This window comes from Balaenoptera physalus (genome assembly GCF_965194825.1).
Source record: "Balaenoptera physalus genome assembly, chromosome: 18".
Lineage (NCBI taxonomy): Eukaryota > Metazoa > Chordata > Mammalia > Artiodactyla > Balaenopteridae > Balaenoptera > Balaenoptera physalus.
The window spans coordinates 34,609,838-34,621,577 of NC_138899.1; positions in this window are offsets into that span (position 1 = coordinate 34,609,838).

Below are 11,740 nucleotides of genomic sequence, written 5' to 3' on the forward strand. Positions count from 1 at the left end.
ACCAAGCTGGTGAACCATAGACTGTCATCATAAAGGGTATCAAATCAACAGTGTGTGCCATGCAGCCTACAGTCCTGTGCACTTAACAATAATGAGAATTCTTTTAGTTCATTAGACAGCCCAAGGAACTGCTAAGTAAAATTCAGGACAAAAAAGTTTTATGCGATTCTGGGTAATCTATGTCACTAAAGAAGTTGAAAAATAGTGTCCCAAGTATATGACTTCCTGATTTAGATCTTATGATGTTCAAAGGATTTCCAGCATTTATGTTACATTAGGTAAAGAGGAGTGTTTCAGTTTTGGACTTAAATATATGATGATATTTCAAAAGATTAATAATTATCAATAGCAGTATCTTGTCTCCCAAATCATTCTTCAAAACATGGCAATTTATTGAGCTGTTTTGTTCACTTTATTTTAAAATTCATCTTTGGCCCCATGTCATGCTCTGTTCATTTTGGATTTGGGGAAAGTATTTAGACAGGAAAAAAAAATTAAATCCTCATATGTATTTGTTAATTGTTTTACATATTAACATTTTACTTTCCAACGAGGCTATCAGATTTTCAAAGAGGACATGCATGGGTTCTGCTTATGTCATATGTTATAGCAGTTATACCATACACAATTTTGTATGTAGAATTTTGTTAGTAGAATTATGCTGAACTTCTTACTCCACTTAAGTAGATAGGATTGAACTAAATTTTCTCAAGTACTTTAGATTGGAGTTTACGTTATTTTATGATGAAGGCTATTTGTAATGCAAAGTCAATCACACCTGTTCATACACAACTTGTCACTCATCCTGTTTTCTCTAAGTATACACTGAGTCTGATTAAAAAATAAATAAATAAATAAAACCAACTTCCTAAATAGACATAGCTTAGCAAAACACACCTTTCACTTATTGGAAAAATCTTGTACCAAAACCAAACTTCTGTACAAAGCACATTTTTATTTATATATACAGAAATATCCAAAGGTTAACAATGCCCTAAACATTTCTGAGAATATCTATAATATTGCCAATAGAATAAAATAATTATTATACATGAATATGGAATGTAATGTGGAGGAATTTTTTTCTAATTTTTTTAGAAAAACTAAATGGGGGAATTTTTATAATCTTAAAAATTAAAAATGCATTCTTTATTTGAAATTAAATATAATAATAGCATTTTAAAGTAATACGCTAATTCGTTCCATACCTTGCACTTAATTGAACAAAAATACCTTTTTCCTTTTTCTGTACTTCCCTGTCAAAGCTTATCATTTTCTCCTTGACAAAGCATCTGTTTTTACCCTTTCCAAGTGTATTCTGGTTTTGAAGAGAGTGCCTGAAACATAATAGATAATAAAAAAAATTTTTATAGGAAAATCAATTGAATGAAAAATTACTCCACATGCTGGTTTTTTTTTTCTTTTGTGGAAATTTTATAATATATTGGATAAAATTCTCAGCATATTTTACAATAATTTTGCTTTCCCCTTTTCATATTAAATTTATAAAATAGTTTATGTATAAAAATATGAAAGAAATATAATGGGATAGATAGAAGGTAACGTATTTGAGCTTATTTGCTTGATAAGTGTGTTTAGACATTGATTATGTTAGTGCTTTTGAAGTCGCTACAGGCGGAAACTCCACTAAACTTCATAGATAGTCTTTTAACTTTATATGTGCATTATGTGAGGTAGCTTAATGAAGAAGTAGGGAATATAAGAAAGAATAATATGCACTTTAATAAATCATATATCCTTGTGTTATTTAAATGTTTCTTCAAGGTTGATTGAAACTTTAACCTCGGTCTCAATAAAAAAGAAAAGCTTCAAATTTGCCAGACCTTGAATTTTTACAACACTATGTTGAATTATGCAGTGATCAGTCAATTATTCATCTCCCTCAGCCTGAGATAGCTGTGCTTTGAAAAGCATGCAAAAATGGGGCTACAGAAAGTGATGCTGTGTCAACACATTTCACTCAGGATTGCTTACAAGACAAATTTTTGTTTCAACATTGATTCTAGTTTTCTTGATGTTTGCTTCTAATAAGGTACCTGTTACAAATCAATTTCAGTTTGCATGCTTTAGTTTCTGATTCAGGATGATACACTGCCAAAATGACATTACTGCCTTTTCCATAGATTTCTACACCCATATGAGAAATAGAGACCTTTCATATTTCAAGGTAATATTAACATAAGACTGCAAAACGAACCTACTTTTCTGCTAATGGAACATGCAAGAATGGATGAACTCGTTCTAAACTCCAGAACAGATTTATGTGCAATAGTTGGAATTCTTAAGATATTCCATCAATAATATAAATAGAAAGAAGGATGCAGAAATACAAGTGTGCTGGCCTCTAACAAATCTATTGACAAAGAAAGGATTCTGTTTGGGAAGCAGAGAAGGAGAGAAGTATTGCAGCAGTGATCGAGGGCGCTTTGGAATTTGAAGCCTGGGTTGGAATCATGATTCTGTGATTTATCAGTGCTTTCACCTATGGCAAGTAGATTTACCTCTCTGAGCCTCAGATTTCTCATTGTTTTAACAGAGAAAACCACACTTATTTCATAGGAAAGTTAGAAAGATTATATAATAGAGTGTATGTTGAGTATTTAAAACACAATGTTTGGTCCCAGGTGAGTACTCAAAAACTTATGCCTATTTTAATTAACTGGTGGTTGGAGCTGAGAAGGGAGCTTCACAGATATGTTTAGACTTCAGGACACACACTTTCTAAAACTGGTAAATACGATAAAATACTCTGTTTTGATTAATGAATGAATAGTATCCACAGTATTCTGTCCAAAAATCTGTTAGCATGTTTACATTTAATGAGAGGTATGTGGAGCTGGAAAAGGTATCTTGTATTAGCTACTTGTTGTGACTAACTATAATGTCAGCTTTGGCTATATCATATTCCCTTCCAATGAAGTTATCTTGCTAGGCTTTTATAGGATCTTTCCAGCACAACTGGAACATTCAGAGACCCAACATAAATTATGAAATTCAAATCTCATTTGATTTCCTGTTGAAAGTGAGTGTGCCCAGACAGCCCAAAGTTGACAGTAAAATCACCCCACTAGTTCAAGGAAAGCTGCCTGAGTAGAACTGAAAATCTCGGACCTAGTCAATTCAAATACACTGTGCATAGTTTTAGTTTTAACATTAAAGACTTTACAAAGTTAAGTTGCTATTGCTGTTGTTGTTTTTTAGTTTGAACACAGTACTAAAAAGGTATACATTGCCAAAATGATTGCAAAATAATAAACAACTTATTTCAAAATTAACAAAGAAAAGTAAGTAAAGAATTAAAGATATTGTATTGCCACCTTTAATAAACCAAATTAGCCACTGTGCTTCTAAAAATAATCATATCTGATAACTATAGGATTAAAAGGATTACAAACTAATTTTACCAAATGCATATGGCATTGAATAGTCTAGATATATGGTTTTTCCTTGTTAAATATTTTCAGAATAAAACAAACCAACTCTAATTAGCACAAAATTTGTGAGACTAAATTCACACTACATCCCACATAGGACGTTTGGGAAAAAAAATCCAACAAGCTCAAGAAGAGCTATTTCACTATACAGAATATAAGCTTATCTGCATCATTGCTTTCAAAGTGTAATTCTCTTTTGTTAGAAATACTGAGTAAAAATCAGTGGAGCAGGGGTTAATGAATCTAGGATCAAATGAATCTGGGCATATGCTCCATTAATCACACAAAAGACTACCCATGTCTTTTATTTAAATAACATCTCAGAATATATAAAACTGAAGAACCTTAACAGCCACTGACCTCATTCATAGTCTAGTGTTTACCTAGATTTTCCCAACTTCAAGAAATAGTCATTGCAAACTCATATATATTTAAGTCATTTCTCCTGCCATATTTGAAGTTAGGAAAGGATAAATGTGTTTATTTTGCATTATCCAGAATTCTATCCAGAGAGAAAACAAATATATTGAAGGAGCACAGTGAAACATGGAAAGCAAATATACAGATTTGGGAGTAAAAAGATGTGGATTTACATCCAGCTTCCATCACTTCCAAACCTATGCTTGTGTAACTGTGACCAGATGTTCAACCTAAATAGATCTCAATTTACTAACCTAAAAAATGGTGATGATCATACTTAGTTCAAAGTGGTATCCTAGGATAAAATGAGGTACAGGTTATAAAATACTTCTTATGTTCCTTAACATATGACAAATGCTTAAACATGATATTTACTGACCTATCTTGATGGCCTGAAAATAGAGAGGAGAAATTATTGTTTTTCAGTAATCTTTGAAACTACTTCACAAACCTAATGTGTTTCTAGCATACTATTTCTACCAGATTCATATGTGATTTAAATTAATATATTTTCTCTATCTTCTATGTCGTTTCCTTTTTACCCTCCCTTCTTATTTTGTTATTAATGCCCCACTTTGTTCCTAAAAATGAATCAACCCATTCTTAAAAAGATAGGTGCTTTGGAATGCTAAAAAAAAAAGTCGAATTAAGTGAAGATAGAGGGTAGGGAAAAGGGTAGGAAATTAAGGTGAATTTGTGATGAGGGTTGATTTAAAATATTCAATGTACAAAGACTTATGCATTTGCTAAATACAAGCCACAAATTTCACTCTAAGTTTTGTCCAGCCAAAGCAAGGAAAGAAAAATGAGCATCTGTAGTGTTTACATAGTCTATAACATAAAATAAACCAATAGATGAGGAAGCACAATTATTCCTGATGGAACAGAGAAAAATTTCTCCAGTCTGTGTGCAAAGGATACTGGGTCCAAATAACTGGACAGATTCAACATATAATTTTTGGACCAGGAAAATACAAAACTTCTAGAAAAACAGGAAGTTTTGTATCTTTATAAAAAGTGCAATGATCTGATGAATCAAGTCTCTTGGCTCACAAATCAGTCTGAAAGTTAACTTCTACTCTAGATTCATACATGAAATCATATCATTCTAAGAGGAAAACTTCTGAACATAGTTCTGTAAATTGTAAAGCTAATCTTAAATATCTTAAAATATTGAGATTTATTTGTTTTCTAGGAAAGCATTTTCATCTTAGAATGAATTACTACCTTTTCTCATCTTACCAGAGGTAATAACATGGTTGCTCAAAGGACTTCTACTAAAGCTAGTACAAGTGACGAGGCCATTATAATTTAGGGTGTGTTCCATCCTTCTGTAAGAGGTAATTCCACATGAGATGACTGTAATGGATACAGTATGCTGTGATGTAGTGTACAATAATAGAGTGTAACATAGCACTGCATGACTGAAGGCCTTAGAATGACAGTCCTGGGCCAAACAACTTAGGACGATCAATTTGATTTACACATAAGGCTGATGCAAACCAAGGCACATGAACATCATGATATCCATCTAGTCCTACATGCAGTGATGGAGACCTAGAAAATGGTCATTTTCTTTCCATCTTTTCTTGCTGTTCAATTTTGGTTGAGTGCCATATAATGTACTGAAATAAACTGTCAACATACACTGCAGTTGCTCATTGGCTAAAAGCTCTGCTGCTTTTTGGATGGCTGACAAAGTGTCTGTGGCATCAACACAGAATCTTTATAAGTTTAAAATTAGATACACATCATGCTATAGTGAAATGCTGCTTTGGTGATAACAATACTATACATATATACTTTTACACCTATGATTTCATTTAAATTCAACTCAACATGCATTTATTGGGTGGTTTATGCACAAGTGCTATGCTGAGTGTTGGAGAGGCAAGAAAGAATAATACATGGTCCTAGCACTAGAGAAAATCATAATATGGTGGGTAATACAGGTGTGAAAACAAATAACTTGTAATAAAATATGATAAATACTTTTAGAATGAAAAGGAAATGTGCTGTGGGACCCGCTCAGAGAAAAGAACAGTTAATTACTTCTAGGAAACTTACTGAAGAGGTGACATTTGACCTGAGTTTTATGAGAATTATAGATTTTTCCATTCTAAGCACTAGGAAAGACATTTGTGTTAAGTCCTGGAACATGAAAATTTTGGAAATGCTGTGATATGTTGCAAAGTTCTGTAAAGTGGAAGCATGGGAGCTTAGGACATGAGAAGAGCATGGGCCAAGTGTAGAATGAGTGGAAGTTGTGGTGTTAGGGATGGACAATTGGGTGCCCACTGTGAATGACTTTGTATGCCAAACTCAGGAATTTGGATTTTATTTTGTAACCGGTGGACATGCAGGATGGTTTTAATATAAGGAAGTAACAGAATCATTTTTTAAAAGAGAATCATCATGTTGAAGGTATTAGAGAGATGCTGTGACAAGAGACTGCTGCAGTAATTTGAGAGAATGATGAGGACGGACTCGGAATAAGACCATGAGAGTGAAGAACAGAAGAGAATCCAGACTTGAGAGACATCTCTAAAGAAAAAAATGTGAAACGATGTGTTGAGTACTTAAATTTCAGCCAGTGAGAGAGTGGGCAAGATGCAAGAGATAATCCAAGTTTCCATCTTGGAAGAATATAAAAATGAAAGCTGACCCTCTTGACTAAGAGAGAACATTAGGCAGAGTTTGGTTTAACAATATTAAATTGAATTCAGTTTTGCATAAACTCAATTTAAGGCACTTGTAAGATATGCAGTTATGTTGACTAAGCATTTGGACTTAGAGCGTGGTTCTCAGGAGGAAAAGCATGGCTGGAGATAGACACTTGAGACACATCTGCATATGGCATGTAGTTTATGTTACGGATAAAATCCTGTGTCAGGTATATCTTGGGTGCCTCCTCATATATTCTATTCTTATCTGTCTCTGGGACCCTCAGCTGCTTACCATCATTGCCACGCAAGCCACCACTGTAGGGACCAGTGCTGCATGGATTCTGACCAACTTTGTGCAGATACGTCGCATGCCCGCAACTTGTATCTTTTCCCTCTTGCCTCAAGGCACCCATTTTGCTCATGTAGTATGAGGCATGGGAGAGATCTTCTTGGCGTCTTTTCATGCACAGATTAGAAGTAGAGGGAATTTAATATGCTGTGGAGTGAAACTGTGATCAATGGAAGTCAAGAGCCAGCAGGTAAATTATTTCCCCTTTTTCCTCAAAATGGACTTCCATTCGTTCATACCGACTCTCAGAACATGGCCCAATGTCATCCATCAATCAATTATGTTTGGCAACAATGGGTACCTCCATCTTAGTTAGAAACCCTTCATCCTGTTTCTCCTTCCTGCTTTGCCTCATTTTTCTGTTAACTCATTCTTGCTTCCTTAGGATTCTATGTTCTAATAGAATAGTAACATTAAGACTTTATCTAAGGCACTGCTCTCTGGGGAAACTAGAGTATATCACACTGGGGAAGCTGTATCATTTCTGAGACCAAACGGGAGACAGAAATCACTCAGGAGTTTGAACAGGTAAAGTGTAATATGAATAATTATCAATTATTACAGGAGCTTACAGTAATAAAGAATTGATGAGGAAGAAGTAAAGAGAATTCTAAAAAATATAGGAATAGCAGATATAAAGGGAAGTGAGCCGCTCCCTATGGGGCTGAGATAGAGAAACCAAGGGAGTTCTCCCAGGCTGAGATCAAGGTTTTGTTGGAGAGAGCACAGCCTTGGCTCAATGAATGGCAGAGAAGTTGCTGTGGTGTCAAATCTGCCCTCTAGGGTGCTGGGGAAAGCTGTTTACAGGGAAGTATCTCATCAGTGGTACCCCAAAACAAAAACACACAAGAGGGTTACTGGGGAAAGTTCCTGGCCGGTGAGTCCTGCTGGCCACCATGCATCACAAGACACCGCAGAAGATATTGATGCTGTGGAAACTTGGTGCTGAAGAATCTGTGTGCACAGTGGGAGCCTGGTGCCACACAAAAGCACATACTACAGGCACCGGGCCCTGGGAAAGTTGAGTGTCCTGTAGAAGCTGGACACTGGAGAAGACACCTGTGTTGCAAGAGCCTGGCTACTGAGCACTGCAGCCAAGAAAAAACACTTCCCTTCGGCAACGTTACTCCAGCTCCCTCTACTGACAAAGCTTAAAGTTATGGCAGCTGGAAAAGGAGAAATATTTAAGGGCTCAAATCCATTTCACTGAGCAGACAAAAAGGGTAAAAGAACCAAACACCAATAAATCGATCCCTGGCATATAGACTAAGATAATCACCTTGGAAGAGTATCACAAGTAGCATATAAGACAACAAATAATATAGCCAAATGGATCAGGACACTTTAAAAGTGGATAGAGAATAATGAGCCTGTGTGAAAGAACGATGGAAAGATCAGAGAACCAAGGAAAGAGGGGTGCTAGAAAAGCCAAGGAGATCATAGTTTTGAGAAATAGGATGTGGTTAAGAGTTTAGTCGCTTTGGAGGGGTGAAGAAGGATGAAGAGTGGACAATGGCCTTTGAATTTGCAAACGTGCAGGTTATCAATGATATCAATTAGTGATGTGTCAGTAAGTGATTTAAGGAAGAAAGCAGAATAAGATGGAATAAAAAGTAATTGGATATTGAGGAAGCAGAGATATTCAAGGGATTTGTGGATAAGTGGAAAATACAGAAATATGAATGATAAGTAGTAAAAAGTATTTTTGTTTTATTATGGTTGTTGTCATTTATTAAATGAAAAAAAAAGCTTTGATGTGTGTGGATGCAGAAAGATATGAAGAGATCAAAGTTGGAGTGGTGGGCATCTCAAGTAAAGTCAAAGGGAAAGCTTTGGAAAGAAAAAGGGATCCCTTTCACTCTGAGAAAATATGGAAAGGGTAGTGATAATGCATTATATTGGAGGACATGTACTATGGAAGAAACTCAGAGCTATAGTCAGAAGACCTGAGATGTGACTTTGTTTTTCTCCCTAGTGATGGACTGTGGACCTTATACAAGACACACTCTTACTGTGTCTTAATTTTCTACATGTTACATTTGTGATAAGAACTCAGTAATATCTAAGATCCTCTTGAGAGCTAACATTCCATGGCAATGTTAGGCTCTCCATATAACAGCTGGAAAATAAGAAGCAGAAAGGATAATTATTTGCCCAAGCTCATCCAGAAAGTCAGTGCTAATTTTGAGAGATGTGCACAGGACTAGAGCACAGAGATCCAGACAAAGTGCACAAAATGTTTTGTACAAAATCAATTTTACATGAACCACCTGAATAAGCCAACTTATGAAATGTTGGAATAGTGCATCAAATATGTCTGCAATTCAGAAATGCAATATCAGTGGAATACAGTCCATCCAGCATGACAGTCCACTCAGTGAGTCTGATGGACATGTGGAATGCAAATCAGGTCTCAAATAAAACCATATTGTAGGATTTATACCAAGCATAAGAAAAGGGAAAGAGAAACAAAGGGAACTCATAATTATCTGAGGCAACTGTAACCAATTCATAGAAATAATAGTATCAGTAGGTTGAGAATTAGTAGTGATGCAGAGGGACTCCAGGGGATTTCCCCTCTCAGCCTCTGGGTGTGACAGACAAAGATCCTCAAATTCTTCTCAAACATTTTTGGGCAAGCAGGTCACCTATAGATCTAGTCAAAATGTAGATTATGATTTTGTAGCCTGGGGCTTGGGGTAAGGCTTGAGATTCTGCAGTTCTAACAAGCTCCCAGGTGATGCAGACCAACTTTGAGTGGCAAGGGTCTAAGAAATGACAGTTGGCTGAACTGAAGGGCCAGTATGAGATACATGTGAAAACAACTACAAAACAAGTTAAATAATATTGAAAAAAAACCTACTAAAGGTATAGAACAGTCTTGAGGCTGGAACGTGATTTTTTTATTCATGGCTATATTTCAGTTTTAGTTTTCAAATTCTTTACTATAGTCCCCCTTAAACAATTTAACAGCTAATGTTTGCAACAGATTTATGAACATAAGTGACCATCTCGATGAGTGCTTCTCATAATTTTCTTTGCAAACCAACTGATATCAGATAAACCTAAGTGATTAATTAAAAGCAGATCCTGAGGGGCTGTTACAGACTGGAGAAGACTAAGGAGAAATAATGAAATGCAGTGTGGGAACCAGCAACAGAAAAACACACAAGTAGAAAAATCAGTGAAACTCAAAGTCTGTAAATTGGTTAATAATATTGTGCCAATGGTGATTTTCTAATACTAAAAATTATACTGAGTTTATGCAAAAATGTTAGTACTAGAAGAATTGGGATGAGGGAAATAATGGGACTCTATACAATTTTTACTAGTTTTGTATGTGTCAAATTAGTTCAAATATAAAAGTTTATTTTTTAATAAAACCAGGTTCCTCTGCTCTATTCTAGAGCTACGAAATCAGAATCTCTACTGGCGAGACCAGGAACATGCATATTCAACGCATTTCTTGGACAAACATTTTGCACACTAAGGTTGAAGAACAACCTGGAACACAGCTTCTCCTGAATGGATCTTACTCTAATCCTGCCTCCGAAGTAGAGGGAGAGTGGGCAGTTACAGAAAGAATGGCTACTCCAGCATCATAGTTCAGTTCTGTACACTGCAGAATACGTACACAGTTGGATCTGCATTGCAGAATGTGTATAATCCTGTCATCTTAGTGTGTTTCTCCACCTGTCACCTCCCCTTTACTGGTGCCATATTCTAAAGCAATCTTATGTGTCTTTGGACTAAAGATTTTAGCTTGTCAGAATCTATTTGATATTGTGTTAACTTACATACAATCCTGCTTGCAATTTTATATGGAGGTGAAATATGCTTTAGGGTATGATACTGAAGCTCTAAAATATACTTCTGTTAGATTCCACATTATAGGAAGCCTGCACATTGAAAAGAAATGTTGGATTTTTCGAAGCTGGATCCAAATCAATCACAAGTCTAATGCTTAACACTGCTGATATGTCAGTCATTTGCCAGAATGGTGTGCCATTCTTACCGTTAAATGAGCATTTTCATTTCCCAGAGGAGTAATCTGCCGTCCATCCTTATAATACGGAGCATTGTTCCTAGGCTATTTACATCAACATTGCTCCCTTACAATGGGTCTGTTACATTGGTTTACATAAATTGAAGGATGCTTTTAAATAAACCAGAAGAGAACAAATCAACATGCTGCTTGTGATTAATCAGAGAGATTGTATGACAATGAGAAGATGCATCAGAATATAAGAGGAATATTATAGACACCAACTTTAATAATGTAGAGTATACATTTAAACAGCCTTATTTGGAAAAGATCCATATTGACTAAATGTATCAAAAGGGTGATTTAGAGGAGTTTTTCTTGTGTATTATGATTATGTGACTAGAAGCAGGAAACAGTATTTGTAGTTTCAATCATCTAATGAGGTCTGTCCTAAAATGTAGATATCTCTGTGGAGATACGTTTGTATGAATTTTTATGAGCTTTAACGGGTAGGTTGAGAAGCTAGTTTGTTTTTCTTCAAATCAAGGATATTGAGTAAATTTTGCATATATTATTTTCCTTTTTCATGCAATAAATATCTCAAAGACAAATCTGTAAATAGAAAGGAGTGGATCTTCCCCATTCTTTCCAAATTCATTCATTGCTGCAGAATACAAACCCAATTCATAACAAGTGAAAAACACTCTGAGAAATGTTCTGAAATCAAATTTCTCCAAAGAAAAAGAGAAAAATACTTTCATGGATCCAATCATTCCCATGTGCATATTAAATATGGAGATACCAAGAAATGGGTTCCTTATTATTATTTTTTTTGATTCACCAAGTATCAGTTGACTAAATGAAA